This window comes from Ovis aries, chromosome 5 (genome assembly GCF_016772045.2).
Source record: "Ovis aries strain OAR_USU_Benz2616 breed Rambouillet chromosome 5, ARS-UI_Ramb_v3.0, whole genome shotgun sequence".
Taxonomy (NCBI): domain Eukaryota; kingdom Metazoa; phylum Chordata; class Mammalia; order Artiodactyla; family Bovidae; genus Ovis; species Ovis aries.
The window spans coordinates 107,404,976-107,426,676 of record NC_056058.1 but is presented as its reverse complement, the minus strand read 5'-3'; the positions used below and the strand labels follow the sequence as shown (position 1 = coordinate 107,426,676).

Sequence of the window (21,701 nt, the reverse complement as noted above, 5' to 3'; positions counted from 1 at the left end):
CTGCCGTCTATGGGGTCTCACAGAGTCAGACACGACTGAAGCGACTTAGCAGCAGCAGCAGAACAATATTCTGTGAAAGGGCCATGGGAACACAAAAAGCAGGAAAAAAAAAAAGAAAGAAAAGTTAATTCACTTTGAGAAATGGTGCAAGATTCCAGAGGAGGTAAAATCTAATTGGGTTTTGAAGGATGGGTTCGCGTTCGCAAAGAGAGAGCAGTGTGGACAGGCGGAGGGGAAGCTGGGGAGTCTGTGCAGGAAACTTGGGGCGCTTCCCGTAGTCAGAGAGGTGTGTGTGAGAGGCCGTGGTTTGGCTGAAAGATCAGTGAGTCACACAGCTGTCACGTTAAGGAGCTGGGGATCTTCCTGTTGGCAACTGGAATGAGTTTGTTTTTTTTTAAACAGATTAAAAACCTTGCAGTGTAACTGATTCACAGTGCTGCGCTAGCCTCTCCTGTCCTGCAAAGTGACACGGTTCCGCGCACACACACGTTCTTTTCGTATATTCTTTTCCATTATGGTTTATCCCAGGAGGCTGAATATGGCTCCCTTCGCTATACAGTAGGACCTTGTTTCTTCTCTCCAAATGCGATAGTTGGCGTGTGCCAACCCCGACCCCAGACCATCCCCCTCCCTGCGCCTCCTCCCCACCCTCTGCAACCGCAAGTCTATCCTCTCCCTCTGCGAGTCCCAACCTGTTTTGCAGATGGGCCCATTTGTGCCGCGTTTTAGAGCCCACGCATAAGTGAGAGTGTGTGGCATTTGTCCTTCAGCTTCCGACTTACCTCACTCGGTATGATAAGCTTCTGCAAATGGCTCCATTTCATTCTTTTTACGGCTGAGCAATATTCCATTGTATGTACGCATCACGTCTGCTTTGTCCCTTCGTCTGTTGATGGACATTGGGTTGTCTCCGTGTCTTGGCTGTTGTGAATAGTGCTGCTATAAACATAGGGGTGAAGGTATCTTTTTGAATTAGTTTTGTCCAGGTATATTGGCATGGGTTTTTAATTGAGGGAAAAACGTAATCAGATTTGGATTTAAAGAGGATATGTTCAGAGAGTTTGTGGGCAGGGGTTTTTCAGTTAGGAGACACTTGCCTGAGGGAAACCAGGTAGGAAAATTTTTTTTTAATAATTTAGATGAGAGATGATAAGGAGTTGAATCAAACCAATAAAAATGGGAAAATAGGAAAATCAAAGAGTTTGATTTTGTAAGTCGCTGCCCTAGAGCTCAGACAGATACTAACAGGTAAGGCTGATAGTGATCTAAATATTACTGAAAGGAAGCAGAGCGGCCATCCCAGAGGATGCCACTTTGGCATGGTGACTATTCTGAATTAAGTTGCTTACGGAACAGCTGGTGTAAGAAGCACACAGCTGTCTTCCTTTGCCCCTCTAGAAACAAGAGCTAAATCTCCCTTGTTAAAGGTCCTTTTCTGTACCAGGAAGTAGACAGAGATGCGTACCGCTGGAGACAGAATTTAGGGCTGACAGGGTGTGGAAACAAACCACGTTTTGGTCTGTAAGCAAACCGTTCATTTGCTACCCCAAGCCCAAACCCCTTTTGCTTGTCAGTTCTTCACAAATGTATTGTTTCCTTGTTTAAACGGTATAAAATTTGCCTGTTTTGGTCACTTCTTTGAGTCTCCTATTTTTAGGAGATCCCATACATAGAAAATTAAATTTGCTTTTCTGCTGTTAATCTGTCTTTGTCATTTTAACTGTTAGACCAGTCAAAGGACCTAGAAGGAAGGAACAGAAAATTTTCCTTCCTGACATTATTTCTGGTGGCACATAGCAAACAAAGTTCTGTTAAGCAGTTTGCATTCTCTGCTCTGCAAATAAATAAGAACAATACTAATATGATATTCTAAAGTTCATTTTTGAGCAAATGTGGCCCATTATTCCTATAAAATATTTTTATGGTTTTTAAAATTTTTAATTTATTTTTTACTTTATCCTTGGGATGTTTGCTTGCTACTCTAGAACTCTGTGAGGTATGTCCAAGTAAAAGACTGAAGCTATTAGAGGGATTTTTTAATTGGTTGGCTCTGACAAAGGGTGATTTTTAAGATGATGAATTTGATCTGTATGTACTGTGGTGTTAGGTAGATTACTTTATACATTTGTCAAGACCCATTGAACTGTACACTGTAAAGAGTGAAATTTACCCTATGTAAATTTTTAAAAAACCAACTAGAATTTTGTGTTAGGAGGACCCAAGATATTGGGAGAACCCAAAACTGACAAATTAATTTAACTGTATAACAAGTGTGTGACTTAACTACACTGAAGGGGTTATGGATAATAGGAGCTGACCCTAAGAATGTTGGAAAGTAGTGTTTTGGTTGGATAATCTAACTCTAAAGACAAAAGAAAAGAACTATTTACAAGCAGTACTCTGGCAGATTTGTTTCTTACAGCAGTATTTCAGCAGTTCTGACACTACACTATTTATATACTGGGGATGAACTATGCAGATAATGAGAGCCAGATTTCTCACTGCCAGAGAAGGAAGTTACAAAGGCATTAGAGAGGTCATGGAAAAGCCTCTGGTGCTAGATTAGAGTTGGTAATATCGTGATGAGCTCACTTGTTTAATGCTGTGTAGTATAGACAATGAAATAAGTACAGGTATGTGTGTATGTGGGCTGGTATACAGACATAGATTTCTTAGACCTGTCTGCTAAGAGAGCCTAGAAAGAGTGACCCTCCAATTGCAACAGATATATCTAATTCCCAGATCTTTGATCTATATACTGTTCTTCAGTAAAAGGGATCAAGTCTCCTTAGAGAAATGGCTGACTCTCAGTCTGGGGGCAATGAAGTGTAAGATTCTGGAGCATCTTATATAGTTCCAGAAAGTAAGGTCAAAAAAAGAGAAAAAGTAAAAAAATGAAGGTAGGGGTATGTCAAAAGCACACAGGAACCAGTATAAAATAGATGGAATGGCTAAAGCAGAATAATTTGAGCAGCATAATAAATACAAATAGTATGGCATTATAACCTAGAGAAATAAACATGCCTAAGTTCCTATTTAAATAAATGAGTAACTGAATGATTAATGAGCAAATAGATGGGGAGGAAGGGATATTCCTTACAGATTTTGTTTTTGTTCAGTCACTAAGTTATGTTTGATGCTTTGCAACACCACAGACTGCAGCATGCCAGGCTCCCCTGTCCTTCACTGTCTCCTGGAGTTGACCCAGATTCATGTTCATTGAGTGGTGATGCCATCCAGTTATCTCATCCTCTGCCACCTCCTTCTCCTTTTGCCCTCAATCTTTCCCAGCATCAGGGTCTTTCCCAGAGTCAGCTCTTTGCATCAGGTGACCAAAATATTGGACCCTTAGAGATGAATTCCAATTAATAAATGTGGAAGACATGAAGGAAATAGAAAATCACCATCAGACACCATAGTAATATCTGCTGCAGGCAAGACCCACTGATAAATGCTAACATTAGTAGATGCAACTTTAAGAAGAAAGAGAATATTTGCATAGCCTCAAGATATTTCCTCTAAATATTTATTAGTTTATTATTTTATTAATGCCCACAAATTGTTTGATATTGTTCACTCTGGGAAATGGAGTTGGTTCCCTTCCTCTTGAGGGTGGTTTGGAAGAGAATATGGGAAAAGAAAGATAACTGTACAGTGGAGAGCCCTGGGCACTTAATCAAGTGGTCAAAGTTAACGTCACCTGAAATAAGTCATATTGATAGCATATACCCCCTGAAATGGTACAGTGGGTAAAGCACTTCACTCCTATGGTGTTCTTCCCCCAAATCCATTACCTGAGTTTAGGCATTGGAAAGCGTCAGACGAACACAACCTGAAGGACGGTCTACAAGCTCCGGGACGAGAACCACTCAGAACTATCAGGGCATGAAAGACAAAGAAAGGTTGAGAATCTGCCTCACAGGAGGAGACGGAGGAGACGTGGCACCTAAATCAACGGGCAGTCCTGGATCAGATCTTGGGACAGAAAAAGAACATTAATGGGAAAAAATACCAAAATTAGAATAAAGCCTGCAATTTAGTAAATCAGTTCAGTTCAGTCACTCAGTCATGTCCAACTCTTTGCGACCCCATGAATCACAGCACGCCAGGCCTCCCTGTCCATCACCAACTCCCGGAGTTCACTCAGACTCACGTCCATCGAGTCCCAGATGCCATCCAGCCATCTCATCCTCGGTCGTCCCCTTCTCCTCCTGCCCCCAATCTCTCCCAGCATCAGAGTCTTTTCCAATGAGTCAACTCTTCACATGAGGTGTCCAAAGTACTGGAGTTTCAGCTTTAGCATCAGTCCTTCCAAAGAAATCCCAGGGCTGATGTCCTTTAGAATGGACTGGTTGGATCTCCTTGCAGTCCAAGGGACTCTCAAGAGTCTTCTCCAACACCACAGTTCAAAAGCATCAATTCTTCGGCGCTCAGCCTTCTTCACAGTCCAACTCTCACATCCATACATGACCACAGGAAAAACCATAGCCTTGACTAGATGGACCTTTGTTGGCAAAGTAATGTCTTTGCTTTTGAATATGCTATCTAGGTTGCTCATAACTTTTTTTCCAAGGAGTAAGCGTCTTTTAATTTCATGGCTGCAGTCACCATCTGCAGTGATTTTGGAGCCCCCCAAAATAAAGTCTGACACTGTTTCCACTGTTTCCCCATCTATCTCTCATGAAGTGATGGGACTGGATGCCATGATCTTCGTTTTCTGAATGTTGAGCTTTAAGCCAACTTTTTCGCTCTCCTCTTTCATCAAGAGGCTTTTTAGCTCCTCTTCACTTTCTGCCATAAAGGTGGTGTCATCTGCATATGTGAGGTTATTGATATTTCTCCCAGCAATCTTGATTCCAGCTTGTGCTTCTTCCAGACCAGTGTTTCTCTTGATGTACTCTGCATAGAAGTTAAATAAGCAGGGTGACAATATACAGCCTTGACGTACTCCTTTTCCTATTTGGAACCAGTCTGTTGTTCCATGCCCAGTTCTAAATGTTGCTTCCTGACTTGTATAAAGTTAATTTCTTAGTTTTGATGAATGTGTCATGGTTGTTTAACTTAGGAGAAACTGGGTGAAGGGTATATGGGAGCTGTCCTTGTGATTCTTCTGCAAATATAAATTATTTCAGAATAAAGTTTGTTAAAGATGACTGGTCCCAAACCACTTTCTCTTTCACTGTAAAATAATGTCTATTTCCAAGTGCTGAAGGACAAGGCAAAGATAACATTGACTTCTAAAATAAATCAAGAGGCTTTTATCAAGAAATTCTTTAGAAATCATTTAAACATTACCCGAGGCTTTGACATAAAAACCTCAAGGAAAATGTTTTTAAACCTAAAGTATCTAGAAGAAAAGTTAATTACTACTCATTGATTTAGTAAGACACATAAATACTTCTAATTCTCCTACTTATGAACTCTGTCTATAAGTTTTATAAGATTTGTACATTTGTAAGTTTTGCTTGCAAGGCCATGGAGACCCTACTGAAAAAATTAGAGGTGTTATTGTTGGATGTTTTGGATGGAACTATATCACCTGATGAATGCTTCACAGTGAACAAAGGGTTTCCAAAAATTTCTAACTAAATGGATGGGTAGAACCAATAGTGTGATAATTGGCATTAAAATAAAGCCCAAACTTGTTTATGATTAAATCCTTAAATGTGAACTACTAACACTTCCTTATTAATTTTGCATGATATTAAAAAAAATCCCCAGAAACATGCTGGATTTACCTCTAAGATGCTTTTCTTAATGTGCAACAAATACGCTGAGCAAGTCAGATCCTGTTGCTGCTTCCAAACACTGCTAAGGCCCTTAGAACAAGAAATTTGCATTGCGACTTTTGCTGGGTTTTGATCACTTTGTATGGGACTTCTCAACCATATGGTGCATATAGAATCTTTCTGATTAAAAGAGCCAAGGAGGGTCCCCTGACGCAGAAGGAGGTGCTCCCTTGTATTGCCCTGGTAGTCTTTCATACTTGCTTCATCTCTTACATCAAGGTGAAAAACCCCTACGCTTCCTAGAAACGTGTCGAAAAATTTCCCAAGTAGTCACAACAATGCATTCTCTAAGAAGGGCAGCCTGCCATGGAGGAGAAGTCCTGCATGTGATGTACCTCAGTCCGTAACTGACAGAAGTTACTGATTTCTACAACCATTTCCATTATTAAACTGGCGACTATGCTGTAATACACTAGGAGGCAATAAGAGAGAAGTGCTTGGCCCAGTAACTGCAACTGAGGAGGTTACAGCTGAAGACTGATGAAAGCGACGTGTATTACGCAGATCAGCTTTGTTGTATTGGTCGTAAACCCGATCCGTTGCCAGAATGGGCAATGAGGAGTTCGGCTTCGACACAAGCGTTTATGAGCATGTTCTCAGTGCGTCGGTGACCGGTTTTTCAGTCACCTACATGCTAGATCCAGTGCTAAGCTCTGGAGTTGGATATGATCATATGTAAATTCACCTTCCTTACCACGAAGGGGTGAGAAAGGCAGGACCACCACTGCTGTGCTTGAAGATGATGACTTGGTTTTGAGCAACACAGCATTCACTTTGTTCAGCCACCAAATCAAGCAAGTGAGTGATACTTGCTCAGTCATGCCTGACTCTTTGTAACCCCATGAAGCCCACCAGGCTCCTCTGTCCATGGAATTCTCCACACAAGAATACTTGAGTGGGTTGCCATTTCCTTCTCCAGGGAATCAAGCAAGGAACCAATGCAAATAAGACAACCAGACCTAGCGTACATGATGGATTGCACGGGTTCAGCTCCCTGGTTCTTTATTGCTTACGGAAGCACATTTGAAAGTTCAGCAGGCTTTTCTGTCTTCTTAGAGTGAGAGATACACTTAGAGGCACCTAAGACTTTGGGGTCACTGACCTTTACACTTTTATTACAGTTTGTAAGATGGGAATAGTGAGACAGCTATGTGGTCCTCAAGGATTGGTACCAATACCATAGAAAGTGTGACTTTATTCAACTTAAGCCATGTACCCCAACATCTGGAATCTGGGTTCACAGTCTGTTGGGGGGCAAAACTGCATAGCTATGTAACTCTCACAGAGTAGTGATTATTAACTGAATTTGTGTTTTATTTCTTATTGAGCCGTTTGATCTACTGATTCCAGTACAGTAGGCCTGGCCAGAGTCTGGCACAGCCCATTGGTTGAGGATGCAGCTGCGGGTCCTTGTTGCTAACTGCCTTCTCACAGCTCTCCATGGTGTACATGGACGCAGTTGCCTCTGCAAACGGGCGGCGGTACATACATTGGCGCATGTATGTGGAATCTAGGAAAAGCTGCTGATGAACTTATTTTCAGGGCAGGAATAGAGATGCAGAATAGAGAACAAACTTTGGGCACAGCAGAGGTGGAGGAGAGGGCGGGATGACCCGACAGTGTAGCACTGAAACACACGTTACCTTAAGGGATACAGTCAGGGGTGGGCTGCTGGGTAACCCAGGGAGCCCGACACTGTGCTCAGGGACCGGGGAGCAGGGCGGGCCAGGGTCGGGGAGGTGTGGGGCAGAGGATATATATACGCTTATGGCTGATTCGCGTTGCTGTGAGGCAGAGGCCAACACAGCATTGTAAAGCAACTATCCTCCATTAAAAAATAAGTAAATGAAAGGGGTAAGGAAGAAAGGACAGCAATTTTCATTCCTTTTCCAACAGATCTGACTAGAGTGGAGTCATTATGCCTATCAAAATAAAAGCTACAAGTTTATGAACAAACCAACGTAAGTTCTAGTGCTACTTTAAAATCTCTGAAATCTCTTTATTTCAAACTTTGAAATAAATTATAATGTAGATCACTGCAACCAGATAATATTATCTCTGAGCAAGGCTGAGACAGTATTATTTTGCTGTTGTTAAAAAAAAAAAAAAAAAAAAAAAAAAACCACCTGTCATTAGTTTTCAGACAAGTTAGCAAATTGCACCTACTTTTATTTCTGATTTTGCATTTGTAATTTCTTTTTAATAAAAATTCTATAAGCATCAGATCTCATGACACTTAAAACCCATCCATAAACATTTAACAACATTCTATTGTTTTGCTTATTTCCAAATATCTCAGTATATTTGTTTGTTATTTTAGTTTTTACTATTTTTCATTTAATTGTTGATATTCCACAAGGATAAAATTGTCATTATTATTAGTCAGTCAGTCAGTCAGTTCAGTTGCTCAGTCATGTTCGACTCTTTGTGACCCCATGAATCGCAGCACGCCAGGCCTTGCTGTCTATCACCAACTCCCAGAGTTCACTCAGACTCACGTCCATTGAGTCAGTGATGCCATCCAGCCATCTCATCCTCTGTCATCCTCTTCTCCTCCTGCCCCCAATCCCTCCCAGCATCAGAGTCTTTTCCAGTGAGTCAACTCTTTGCATGAGGTGGCCAAAGTACTGGAGCTTCAGCTTCAGCATCAGTCCTTCCAATGAACACCCAGGACTGACCTCCTTTAGGATGGACTGGTTGGATCTCCTTGCAGTCCAAGGGACTCTCAAGAGTCTTCTCCAACACCACAGCTCAAAAGCATCAATTCTTTGGTGCTCAGCTTTCTTCACAGTCCAACTCTCACATCCATACATGACCACAGGAAAAACCATAGCCTTGACTAGATGGACCTTTGTTGGCAAAGTAATATCTCTGCTTTTGAATATGCTATCTAGGTTGGTCATAACTTTTCTTCCAAGGAGTAAGCATCTTTTAATATCATGGCTGCAATCACCATCTGCAGTGATTTTGGAACCCCCAAAAATAAAGTCTGATTAGTAGCTAATACTTAAAACTAAGTGCTAGTCCTCGTTCTACACGCATCACTTTAACTTAAGCCTTCAATGATCCTATGAAGATACTCTTAAAATCTATGTTTTACAAATGAGAAAACAAACACGAGAAGGCTATGGTCCAGAAGTTACACAGTAAGAGGCAGAGCTGGGTGTGAACGCAGGCTCTTTGGCCCACTTAAGCTCCGCTGTAAGTATATATGGAAGCTTTCAAAGAAATAGGACAGATAGAAAGGTAAAATGTTAGAAAGCACAAATAAGCATGTTTTGATAAAATGGAATCCAAACTAAAGGTATTACTCAAAATCAATACCATAAAATATAGTATGTTAAGGGGAAGTATAGCACTAAGTTTAGCTCCTTCCTCACAATCAAGGAAATGTGATCAGATTCATCACTCACAGGACTTATGGGAAAACTTAAGTTCTCCTTAGACAAAGTGAGGTAAATGTGTACATTTAGGGCCCTGAATCCTATTCTTTATAACACTGCAAATTGAGACCATATATTACCAAAAGGCACCTAAAGACACTTAGCTTTAAAACACTGCTGCTTACAAATGTATGTTCTATAATAATCTAGTTCTGAAATACTATATATGCCAAAGAGATTGCATGACATAAATGAGACAATTATCCATAACTCAGTTACTGCAAAGCTTAACCGGTAATTTAGTCAAACAGAATGCAAATTTTATCTCTCTCCAAATTCTTAAACTTTACTGAAAGGAGTATAAGTCTCTTGACACTAAAGGAAAATGCTGACAGTCTCATGAACTCTGCTGATATTTTTAAAATTTATTTTTTATTGAAGGATAATTGCTTTACAAAATTTTGCTGTTTTCTGCCAAACTTCAACATGAGTCAGCCATAGGTATACATACAACCACTCCCTTCTGAGCCTCCGTCCCATTCAACTCATCCCACTGTTGGAGGTTGATACAGAGCCCCTATTTGAGTTTCCTGAGCCACACAGCAAATTCCCATTGGCTATCTATTTTACATATGGTAATGTAAGTTTACTGTTTTATATTATGGCAAAATACACAGAAGAACGGTACAAAAAAGATCTTCACGACCCAGATAATCACGATGGTGTGATCACTCATCTAGAGCCAGACATCCTGGAATGTGAAGCCAAGTGGGCCTTAGAAAGCATCACTATGAACAAAGCTAGTGGAGGTGATGGAATTCCTACTGAGCTATTTCAAATCCTGAAAGATGATGCTGTGAAAGTGCTTCACTCAATATGCCAGCAAATAGGGAAAACTCAGCAGTGGCCACAGGACTGGAAAAGGTCAGTTTTCATTCCACACACAAAGAAAGGTAATGCTAAAGAATGGTCAAACTACCACACAATTGCACTCATCTCACATGCTAGTAAAGTAATGCTCAAAATTCTCCAAGCCAGGCTTCAGCAATATGTGAACTGTGAACTCCCTGATGTTCAAGCTGGTTTTAGAAAAGGCAGAGGAACCAGGATCAAATTGCCAACATCCGCTGGATCATCAAAAAAGCAAGACAGTTCCAGAAAAACATCTATTTCTGCTTTATTGACTATGCCAAAGCCTTTGACTGTGTGGATCACAATAAACTGTGGAACATTCTGAAAGAAATGGGAATACCAGACCACCTGACCTGCCTCTTGAGAAATCTGTATGCAGGTCAGGAAGCAACAGTTAGAACTGGACATGGAACAGACTGGTTCCAAATAGGAAAAGGAGTACATCAAGGCTGTATATTGTCACCCTGGTTATTTAACTTATATGCAGAGTACATCATGAGAAACTCTGGGCTGGAAGAAATACAAGTTGGACTCAAGATTGCCGGGAGAAATATCAATAACCTCAGATATGCAGGTGACACCACCTTTATGGCAGAAAGTGAAGAGGAACTAAAAAGCCTCTTGATGAAAGTGAAAGAGGAGAGTGAAAAAGTTGGCTTAAAGCTCAACATTCAGAAAAGGAAGATCATGGCATCTGGTCCCATCACTTCATGGGAAATAGATGGGGAAACAGTGGAAACAGTGTCAGACTTTATTTTGGGGGGCTCCAAAATCACTGCAGATGGTGATTGCAGCCATGAAATTAAAAGATGCTTACTCCTTGGAAGAAAAGTTATGACCAACCTAGACAGCATATTCAAAAGCAGAGACATTACTTTGCTGACTAAGGTCCATCTAGTCAAGGCTATGGTTTTTCCAGTGGTCATGTATGGATGTGAGAGTTGGACTGTGAAGAAGGCTGAGCGCCGAAGAATTGATGCTTTTGAACTATGGTGTTGGAGAAGACTCTTGAGAGTCCCTTGGGCTGCAACGAGGTCCAACCAGTCCATCCTAAAAGATCGGCCCTGGGATTTCTTTGGAAGGAATGATGCTAAAGCTGAAACTCCACTACTTTGGCCACCTCATGTGAAGAGTTGACTCATTGGAAAGACTCTGATGCTGGGAGGGATTGGGGGCAGGAGGAAAAGGGGATGGCCGAGGATGAGATGTTGGTTGGCATCATGGACTCGATGGACGTGAGTCTGAGTGAACTCCGGGAGTTGGTGATGGACAGGGAGGCCTGGCGTGCTGTGATTCATGGGGTCACAAAGAGTTGGACACGACTGAGCCACTGAACTGAACTGAACTGAGCTGAATGTAAGTTTCCCTGTTACTCTTTCCATACATTTCACCCTCTCCTCCCCTCTCCCCATTTACAGGGCAACAGTGAAGAAACAGACATAGAGAATAGACTTGTGCTGATTTTTGAATAATAGTCACTTTAATCACAAACAGTAGTTCTAGTCATTAATTGGAGTTTCCAGGTGTGTGTAATTTTGCAGTTTTGAAGTTGATCTATGTCAGGGAACGTTTAATTTTAAGGAAGCCTATATGTTGTTTTTCGTTTCTCAAGGGCCCTCTGTTCCTTATCAGTTCCTGGAAAACAGGAATGAACAGAGTTGCACACAGTTCTCAGGACTGAGGTCATGCGGCAGAACACACACCTGGGTTCCTTTCAGTAACCTTTACTTTTCTGTAAAACTACTTAGTCATGTTCCTATTTCCAATACATGGGTTGCCTTCTGGCCCTGTGACGACTGTTGTTCCCCTAGTAAATGTTGTTATGGGCCCATGACTATTGTTATTCCCTTAGTTACTGTTGTGATGTGTCTGGTTACGGTGTTTTTCCTTTATTTTTTGCCTAAAGCTTCCTTGTATTACAATATATAAACACACTGCCATGAATAAAACACCCTGTTCCACTGGAGACTTGGGTTCCCCGCGTCCTACTTTCCTTCACCTTCTTTTCATCGACTCCTTCCTCAGGCTCTGGTCTGTCAAGAAGAGCATAACAGGGGGCACCCGAACAGGGCCCTGGAGTACGCCCTTGGCAAGCGGACGGAGTGACTGTGGACCTACTGAGGTCGGTAAGTGCGGGGTTAGGAGACAAACGGCTGGAAAGCCCCACCACTTTTTAACTTTGCTTCATCATTTATTTAAGGTTCAAGGAGTTGAGCATAATCCCTGGTTCCTTAATGAAAGCAATTTTGATTTAAAGATTTGGAACCAGGTTAGAAAGAATGTTAAATGAGCCATAAGACAGGGAAAAAATATTCCAATAGATTTCTAGCCCTTATGGGCCCTCATTAAAGCCATGATTTTGCCATGTCAAGAAAATTCTAGCCTCCCTGATATTCGACAACAGGCAGCACATTTGTTACATGAACATAAATTAGATGATAAAATTTTACAAAAGGCCCAATTAAAACAACATAAAACGTTTCAAAATTATCCCGCCAGCCCTTCTCCAGCTGCCCCAAGTGCTCCTCCTCCTTGCAACAGACACCAAACTGGAAGTCATCTCAACCCAAGGACAAAGGACTCTGACAATGACTCTTCGGAGGCTCTTTTTGACACTAAAGCTAATGATGCTTTCCTTAATGACAACGATAAGCCTTTAACACACACTCATATTTATGAAAAAACACTATCTACTCATTCTCCTTCACAACAAAGGCTTTCTGAATTACTAGACTGGGACATGAAAAACGAATCCTTTCTAGCATTCACTATGCCACACCTGCCCTTAGCCAAACAAAGCCTTGCCAGATATAAACTCCAGATAGTTGAGCCACCTGACCCTAATAAAGATGGTCCAGATTTAGAGCCCAACATATGGATATGGGTAAACCCCAACCTTGTGTTCCCCCCTGAAAAGCTAAAGTAAATGAAACCTGAAGATAGCCACACAAAAATATTTCAAGGACCTAATGAAGCCTATGGTAATTTTTTAGCGAGATTGAAAGTTGCTATTTCCCATAATGTTATTGAAAAAGAGACCAAAATACAGCTAAAAAAACTGCTTTCTTATAAAAATGCAAACCAAAAATGTTAAAGAGCTATTGCTCCAATTCATGAGTTTGAGACTATTATTAATTACTTAAAGGCTTATCACAATTTAGGATCAGAAACTCAAAAAATATAAATATTAACTGAAACAATGGTTGCTACCTTTAAAAAGAGATATAAAAGATGTTTAACATGTGGAGATAAAACTCATTTTAAAAAGGATTCTCCTAAAAAACACACACAAAACAATTAAAACAATTAAAAAAAAAAAAAAACCCTCCAGAAATTTGCCCTCATTGCCCTAAGGGGATACATTGGGCCAGAAAATTCCAATCTAAATGTGATATTGTAAGGAAGCCTATTTTGGAAAACTCCAAGCTGTGGACTTCCCGGGTCCCATCAACAAAAAACCAGGGACAAACTCCATTTTTTCCCTCAAACCCTCGACATCTGACAGTGCTACCATCAATATACCAGCCCTGAATGATTTTCTCCTTTTTCCTCAAGCAGTCCCTTCTAAAATATCTACTGGACTTTTTGGACCCCTACCCCCACAAAATTTTGGTCTTTTATTTGGCCAATACTGTTCACCCTAGAGTAATTGATTCAGATTATAAGGGAGAAATTCAAATTATAATGTCTCTCAGATATTACGACAATTCAAAATGAGAGACAAAATTGCTCAATTATTTCTTTTATCTTACATTTCTATTAACTCCTCTAATGATGTACAGACAGATGCATTTGACAATTCAGATCAAAAACAATCCTTATGGGCATCAGTAGTATCTGAATATACCCAACCAAATGTAAGTATCAAAATTAATGGCAAAAAATTTTCTGGTCTCCTTGATATTACTATTATTTCCAAATATTTATGAGCCAAATCTTGGCCTATACAGAAAATTTCTTGCCAAATTACAGGAGTTTCTCAAACCAAAATACAAGAGGTTTATCAAAATGTCCAAATGTATCCATCAGTTCAGTTCAGTCACTCAGTCATGTCCAACTCTTTGCGACCCCATGAATCACAGCACGCCAGGCCTCCCTGTCCATCACCAACTCCCGGAGTCCACTCAGACTCACGTCCATCGAGTCAGTGATGCCATCCAACCATCTCATCCTCTGTCGTCCCCTTCTCCTCCTGCTCCCAATCCCTCCCAGCATCAGAGTCTTTTCCAATGAGTCAACTCTTCGCATGAGGTGGTCAAAGTAGTGGAGTTTCAGCTTTAACATCATTCCTTCCAAAGAAATCCCAGGGCTGTTCTCCTTCAGAATGGACTGGTTGGACCTCTTTGCAGTCCAAGGGACTCTCAAGAGTCTTCTCCAACACCACAGTTCAAAAGCATCACTTCTTCAGAGCTCAGCTTTCTTCACAGTCCAACTCTCACATCCATACATGACTACTGGAAAAACCATAGCCTTGACTAGATGGACCTTAGTCGGCAAAGTAATGTCTCTGCTTTTGAATATGCTATCTAGGTTGGTCATAATTTTTCTTCCAAGGAGTAAGCATCTTTTAATTTCATGGCTGCAGTCACCATCTGCAGTGATTTTGGAACCCCCAAAAATAAAGTCTGACACTGTTTCCACTGTTTCCCCATCTATTTCCCATGAAGTGATGGGACTGGATGCCATGATCTTCGTTTTCTGAATGTTGAGCTTCAAGCCAGCCAGCCTACAACATTACGACCCTACGTGATAGATGCACTTCTTAATTTAATAAAATGAGATTTACTTATGCAATGACAAACTCAAATATGCATTCCACATTTTTCCTAGGGGCCACTGCTCACTTAACAAACAATACAATTATTAAAATAACTTGAAAAGGTGACAAGCCTATTTAGACAAAACAATGGCCCCTTACAAAAGAGAAACTAAAAGCTACTAAGAAACTTATTGATACACATTTAAAGTGAAAACATATTAAAAAATTTTGTTCTCCTGGAAATTCTCCCATTTTTGTAATTAAAAAAAAAACTGACAAATTACATTTTTAAGAGACCTTCAAAAAGTTAATGCATCTATAAAACCTATGGGTACATTGCAACCAAAAATTCCATCACCTACCATTATTCCTCAAAACTGAAATATTATTATTATAAATGTACAGGATTGCTTTTTTACTATACCTTTACACCCTCTAGACCGAGAAAGGTTTGCCTTCCCTCTTCCTTTTCCTAATCATATTGGGCCCCATAAATTATATCAATAGACTGTATTGCCTCAAAAAATGATGAATTCTTCCACCATATGTCAATATTATGTAGTCAAAGCCTCTGAACCTGTGAAAAAACAATTTCATGACTTTCTTGTTATTCTTTATATAGATGATATATTGTTTTTGGCTCCATCTGTTTTAAAAAGTCAACAAATGTTTGACATAGCTCAACAATGCTTAAAAGATTCTAAATTAATCATTGCCCCTAAAAAGATTCAAACCTCTAGACCAAACCTTACTTAAGATCTATTGTTAATAGACAACATATTACTCCCCAACTAATACAGATTCATGTTGATAAATTATCAACCTTGAATGACTTTCAAAAACTTTAAGACAATATAAACTGGATTAGACCCTCTTTAAAAGTGCAGTAGCTCAGTCATGACTGACTCTTTGCGACCCCATGGGCTGTAGCCTATTAGCCTCCTCCATCCATGTGATTTTCCAGGAAAGAGTACTGGAGTGGGTTGCCATTTCCTTCTCCAGGGGATCTTCCCCACCCAGGGATTGAACTTGAGTTTCCCGCATTTCAAGCAGATGCTTTACCGTCTGAGCCACCAAATACTTTAAAAGGAGATCCAGATTTAAATAGCCCTCATTCACTTTCACAAGACACACACACACACACACACACACACACACACACACAAACTCTGTTTAATACAAAATAAATTATACAAAAACGATATCTTACTCATATTAGACTTGAATTACCTTTAGAGTTGTTTATACTCCTCTCTCTCCATTCTCCCACAAGACTTCTTGCCCAACAAGAATACCCAATAAAATGGATAAGTACCTATTTTGAAGAGACAATGGATATACACCCATTTTGTCTGTCTTGATTTTATCACTCTAATAATCAACAACAAAAAAATATAACTAAGACTTTAATTAGCTCCTATCCTCACCAAATTATATTGCCTATTAATAAAGCTCAACTTAAAAATACATTACAAACTTCTACCGATTTCCAAATAGCTTTCTCAGACTACTTTTAAAAAATTTCATTTCATTATCCCTCTAATAAACTTTGAAATTTCTTCAAAAATATTACATTTATTATCTCTCACATTGTTATATCACAACCTATACCTCAAGCTGATGTTTTCTATATAGATGAGACTAAAAACACCAAAGCCCCATTTTGGTCTCTCAAAAAATATAAAGTCTTTTATACTAAATTTCATTCTGCTCAACAAAATAAATTATATGCTCTTATTCAGGTTATTCACCTACATCCTTACCTTATCAATATAATTTCTGACTTCTCATATTCAGTTTTTGTATTAAAAAATATAAAAACTTCTAGTATAGTTCTAATCAATCTATTATTCAACAACATTTTCTTGAATTACAATCTATTTTTAGGAACCACACTTCCCCCATTTCACACACTGAAACTACAAATAGAAAAATTTTTAAAGGAGGAATACACAGGAACAATTCTGTCTTCTCTATCCAGAGCAGACTCCACTAGATTCCAAACGCAAGATATTCTTTAATCCTATAACTATTGTTAATACAGCTTTATTTGTTTTAAAATTTTAAAAACTTACCACAAGTTGGTATCTTGACATAAGCAGAAAAACATTTCTTAGAATTGAAAGACACTTCTCTTCCTCTGCCTGGCTGGTATCAAGACAGGCTAACTAAACAATGGAAATCTAGGAAATTAATCTTACAGGGAAAGGGGTATGCTTGTATTTCTCCAGATAGATCCAACAAAATCAACTGGCTTCCTCTTTGAAAGATCTGCCCCCAGGAGAGCATCCAGTGTTCAAAATAGAGGAAAAAAAAAAAAAAGGGGGGGGCGAAATTCCTGGGAAGAAAAAAATTCCAGTACAAGCCATGGCGACTCTAAAAAATCTGCAAGAAACACCACCCTCAACGTCATCAACCTTATGATCTCCTTACCTAGGGATAAACAAAAACCCTTACCAATCAAGCTAAAAATCTGGCTTCTCAACAGGGAATGCCTCAGAATCCAGAAAATATTTTTGTTGCTATACTTGCTTTGCTTGCTTTTGCTTCCCCCACTCAAGCTGAATTAATTAATCATACTTATTGGACCTATATACATAACCCCCTTTTTTACTACAGGTATTTTAGGCAATAGACTGGTGAAACCCATCCTTATTATAAAAATGTCTCAGAGCAACCGAGAGCTGGTGGTTGACTTTCTCTCTTACAAGCTTTCCCAGAAAGGATACAGATGGAGTCAATTTAATGATGTGGAGGAGAACTGAGGCCTCAGAAGGGACAAAATCAGATATGGAAACCCCAATGCCATCAATGCCAACCCATCTTGGCACCTGGTGCATAGCCCTGTGGTGAATGGAGCCACTGGCCACACAGAAGCCTGGACGCCCGGAAAGTGGTCCCGTGACAATAGCACAGCAAGCCCCAAGGGAGACAGGCAGCGAGTTTGAACTGAGGCACCAACAGACGGTCAGCGACCTGACGTCCCAGCTCCACACCACCCCAGGGACAGCATATCAGAGCTTTGAACAGGTAATGTATGAGCTCTTCTGGGACGGGGTGAACTGGGGTCACACTGTGGCCTTTTTCTCCTTCAGGGGGGCACTATGCATGGAAAGCATAGACAAGGAGATCCAGGTATTGGTGAGTCAGGTCATGACTTGGATGGCCAGCCAGCTAAATGACCACCTAGAGCCTTGGATCCAGGAGAATGGCGGCTGGGACGCTTCTGTGGAATTCTATGAAAACAAGACAGCAACCGAGAGCCAAAAGGGCCAGGAGCGCTTCAACTGCTGGTCCCTGACGGCCGTGACTTTGGCTGGTATAGCTCTGCTGGGCTCGCTCTTCAACTCATAGTGACTGTTCCTTTCATTACAGTCATTCGTATTTTGCACAAGCTTGTGTTCCCCTTCCTTTTGTTACAGCTATAGAGACCTTACAATTTAACAAGACTCTACACTTTGTGACTTGTATAGGTTACAAAATGTATACTTGTCTTAATTCCTCTGTTTCTTTGAAAAATGAACCCCTCGAAAGAGGGTTACATGGCAGGACTTGCCTCCCATCTACTCACTAAATTCCTCCGGTGATCTAAACAATTCATTGGATGGTTAATTTTTGGCATTTTGGGATTAATAGCTATTTGCATTACTGCCGCTATTGCAGACATCGCTTTACAAACCTAAATTCAAACACACAACTTTATTCAAAATTGGACCAAAGATGCTCATATTATGTGGGCTGCTCAGGCTCAGATGACGAAATTCAAGAAGAAATACAGGAACTAAAAACGTCCAATGAGTCAGAGATCAATTAATAGATTTACAAAAACAAGTAATACTAAAATGCGATTGGAATTCTACACAATTTTGTATCACTTTTGTTTGGTTCAACTATAGTGCTTACAACTGGGAACAAATTAAATTTCACTTGAAAGACGTACATGATGATGCTTCCCTAAATGTACAATTATTGCAAAAGAAAATCTTTGAAACCTTCCCTAAAAGTCTGCCCTCTTGCAATAATTTGGAAACTTTAGCTGAATAGCTAGCTGATCAATTATCTGGGCTAGATCCGTGAAGACAGTTCCAAAGCATTACTCACAGTATTGGGTTTGATGCTGTAACAGTGGTGATTGTCCTGGTAATTGCCAGGGTCCAGCCCATGTGGATCCAGGGTAATTCAAAGTGGGGATGGCATGGCGAGGAAAAACTTATTTATTTAGAAATATAAAGAGAGATTGGGAAGAAACAGTGTAGTAGGAAAATTTAGTGGAGAAAAGATGCTGAATAACTTGGTTTACGTGGAGAACTAATAAAACCTCAGGACAAGAGATTTGCACCATCTACGTTAGGCCACTGGCGCCCGTTTGAATAGCGGAGGGTGCCCCTCCTTGGGCTCCCTCTCTCGTGGGTCTTAGAAGCCAGGGCAAGTAAGTAGACATGGCGAGCCTCCACGCCCCAGATGGGAATTCAGCCTGAAAATAGAGTAAGAAAAGACACAGGGGAACCAGTCTTTCCAATGACTGGCCCATCCTCCATTGTCCAGAAAGGCCTTTTATACTTTTGATTGTACATAGAGATCAATGGATAATACAAAATTATGCAGTGTCAGCAGCCCTGACTCTTACCGAGACCAGGCTTTCTCTCTGCATACCTAGTTGTATACACAAGTCTTAGGTGATTTACATCATCTTCTGGCCAGAGGGCCAGTTAACATTTTACGGCCCTTTTCGGATACGGATCTGTCAACCAGAGAGCTTGTTTGTGTTGTTCTTCCCAAAGTCTGGTGCCGCTCTCAGAAAGCACTAAATAAAGTTACATCCTTACACAGCAAGGACACAGCAATTTATAACAAACAAAGAAAGAGGAGTACAGTGATTTATAACGGAGAGAAAATTCATTAACTCAAAAGTCTAGTGTTGCTAACATAAAAACTACTATATTCCTATTTCTGCATCCCAATTACATTGATTACTATCCTCCCAGGTGCCTAAAAGATAAAGGATATGGAGGCCTGGTGGCAAACATTAATTCAACCAATGAATCCCTTCACCAAACTAATTCTTAGCTCTAAAAAGGCTCTATATCTTTAAGATGCTTTAAGCTTCGTGTCTCTCGTGGTTGGGGGGCTGTAAACAATTACAAGTTGTAAAAGTCTCCAGCTGTCAGGCAAGTTAGAGAGCCGTCAGAGGGGTTTAAGCTGAGCCATTTCTTTCATATGCAGGAGATCAGTTGGAGCTCTGAGTTAACTTTTTCCAGAGAAAGGTGGTGGTGTGTGGAAAGCACAGAACAATAAGGCAGGCAGACTCTGGTTTTGGGAGTAGATGCTCAGGCAGAGGACCCCTTGAGACCTGACTCGCCTTGCCTGTCAGGTCTCTCTGCATGACCTTGTCATGGGTGGGATCTCCCATGCTGGCTCCCGGCAGGTAACTGTATTTGTTGTATAAGGATGCCTGTCAACATAAATTGTTTCCACTAAACAAATTCAAAATAATAGAAAAAGGGGGAATTGTCAGGGAACGTTTAATTTTAAGGAAGCCTATATGTTGTTTTCTGTTTCTCAAGGGCCCTCTGTTCCTTATCAGTTCCTGGAAAATAGAAACGAGCAGAGCTGCATGCAGTTCTCAGGACTGAGGTCATGCGGCAGAACACACGCCTGGATTCCTTTCAGTAACCTTTTACTTTTCTGTAAAACTACTTAGTCTTGTTCCTATTTCCAATACCTGGATTGTCTTCTGGCCTTGTGACGAATGTTATTCCCCTAGAAACTATTGTTATGGCCCCATGACTATTGTTATTCCCTTAGTTACTGTTGTGATGTGTCTGGTTACAGTGTTTTTTACTCAACTTTATTTTTTGCCTAAAGCTTCCTTGTATAACAATATGTAAGCACACACCTCCATGAATAAAGCACCCTTGTTCCACTAGAGACTTGGATCCCCCGCGTCCTTCTTTTCTTCACCTTCTTTTCGTCAACTCCTGGTCCCAGGTTCTGGTCTGTCATGAAGACCACACAGACGTATTAGCAAATCAGCTCACTTTGCACGCTCCAGGCCATTGAGCCTTCCTGTCTTGTTTCTGCCACGTTCTCCTGTCTAGAAGCCAGAGCTTCCTCTGTGGAATGCTTTCATGGTCGTTTCAGAATCCACTGCTAAACTCATCCCAGTGTCCTTGACTGACACAGACAAATCTCTGCTCTGGGCAGGCATTTTCAACCTCTTTCGTAGCCCTGAGTTGTCTGGTGCCACCTCTCGCTTCCTGATGGTCCACCAGCATCTCTAGAAAGGCCCCTGGGCAGGGCTCAGCTCTGGGCATAACTCAAACCCTTATCTTTGTGCTGTGCTGCAGCTCTCTTCCAGGAGCCCTCCAAATTACCCACTGGAGACAGTCCGTTGCCACTGCTCTGGTTACCTACTGCTGCATAACTATTTACCCCAGATCTAATGGCTTAAAGCAGCAACTTTTTGATTGTAATTTACTTTTTCTTTTCTTGCAGGAGGGCTTTAGGAGTGGCTCATTGGGTGCTTCTTCTGTTCTATGTGGCATTGGTAGGAGTCACTCATTGCAACTGGAGGATGGGCAGGTCTTGTGTCTAAGGCTTAAATGTTGGGTGCTTTGACTGGGAAGTTGGCTGTCATCCAGAGTGTTTGCCCAGGGCTTCTCTAGGCTGGTGGTCTCAGGGTGGACAATTTATTACAGGCAGGATTTCCAAGGAATATTCTAAAAGAGAGAAGATGGACCAGAAATTGGCACTGAGTCATTCCTGCTGACCCCAGAATTGTCACAGAGCTTACCTGGATCCAAAGGGAAGGCCTATGCCTATCTCTCTCTCTCTCCATGGGAGGACCGTGGAAAAACA

General features: G+C 40.8%; 1 pseudogene; it reads left to right on the top strand.

The window, feature by feature from the left end:
* Positions 1–11,329: 11,329 nt before the first annotated feature.
* Positions 11,330–20,771, top strand: LOC105615337 (bcl-2-like protein 1; annotated as a pseudogene).
* Positions 20,772–21,701: the final 930 nt, after the last annotated feature.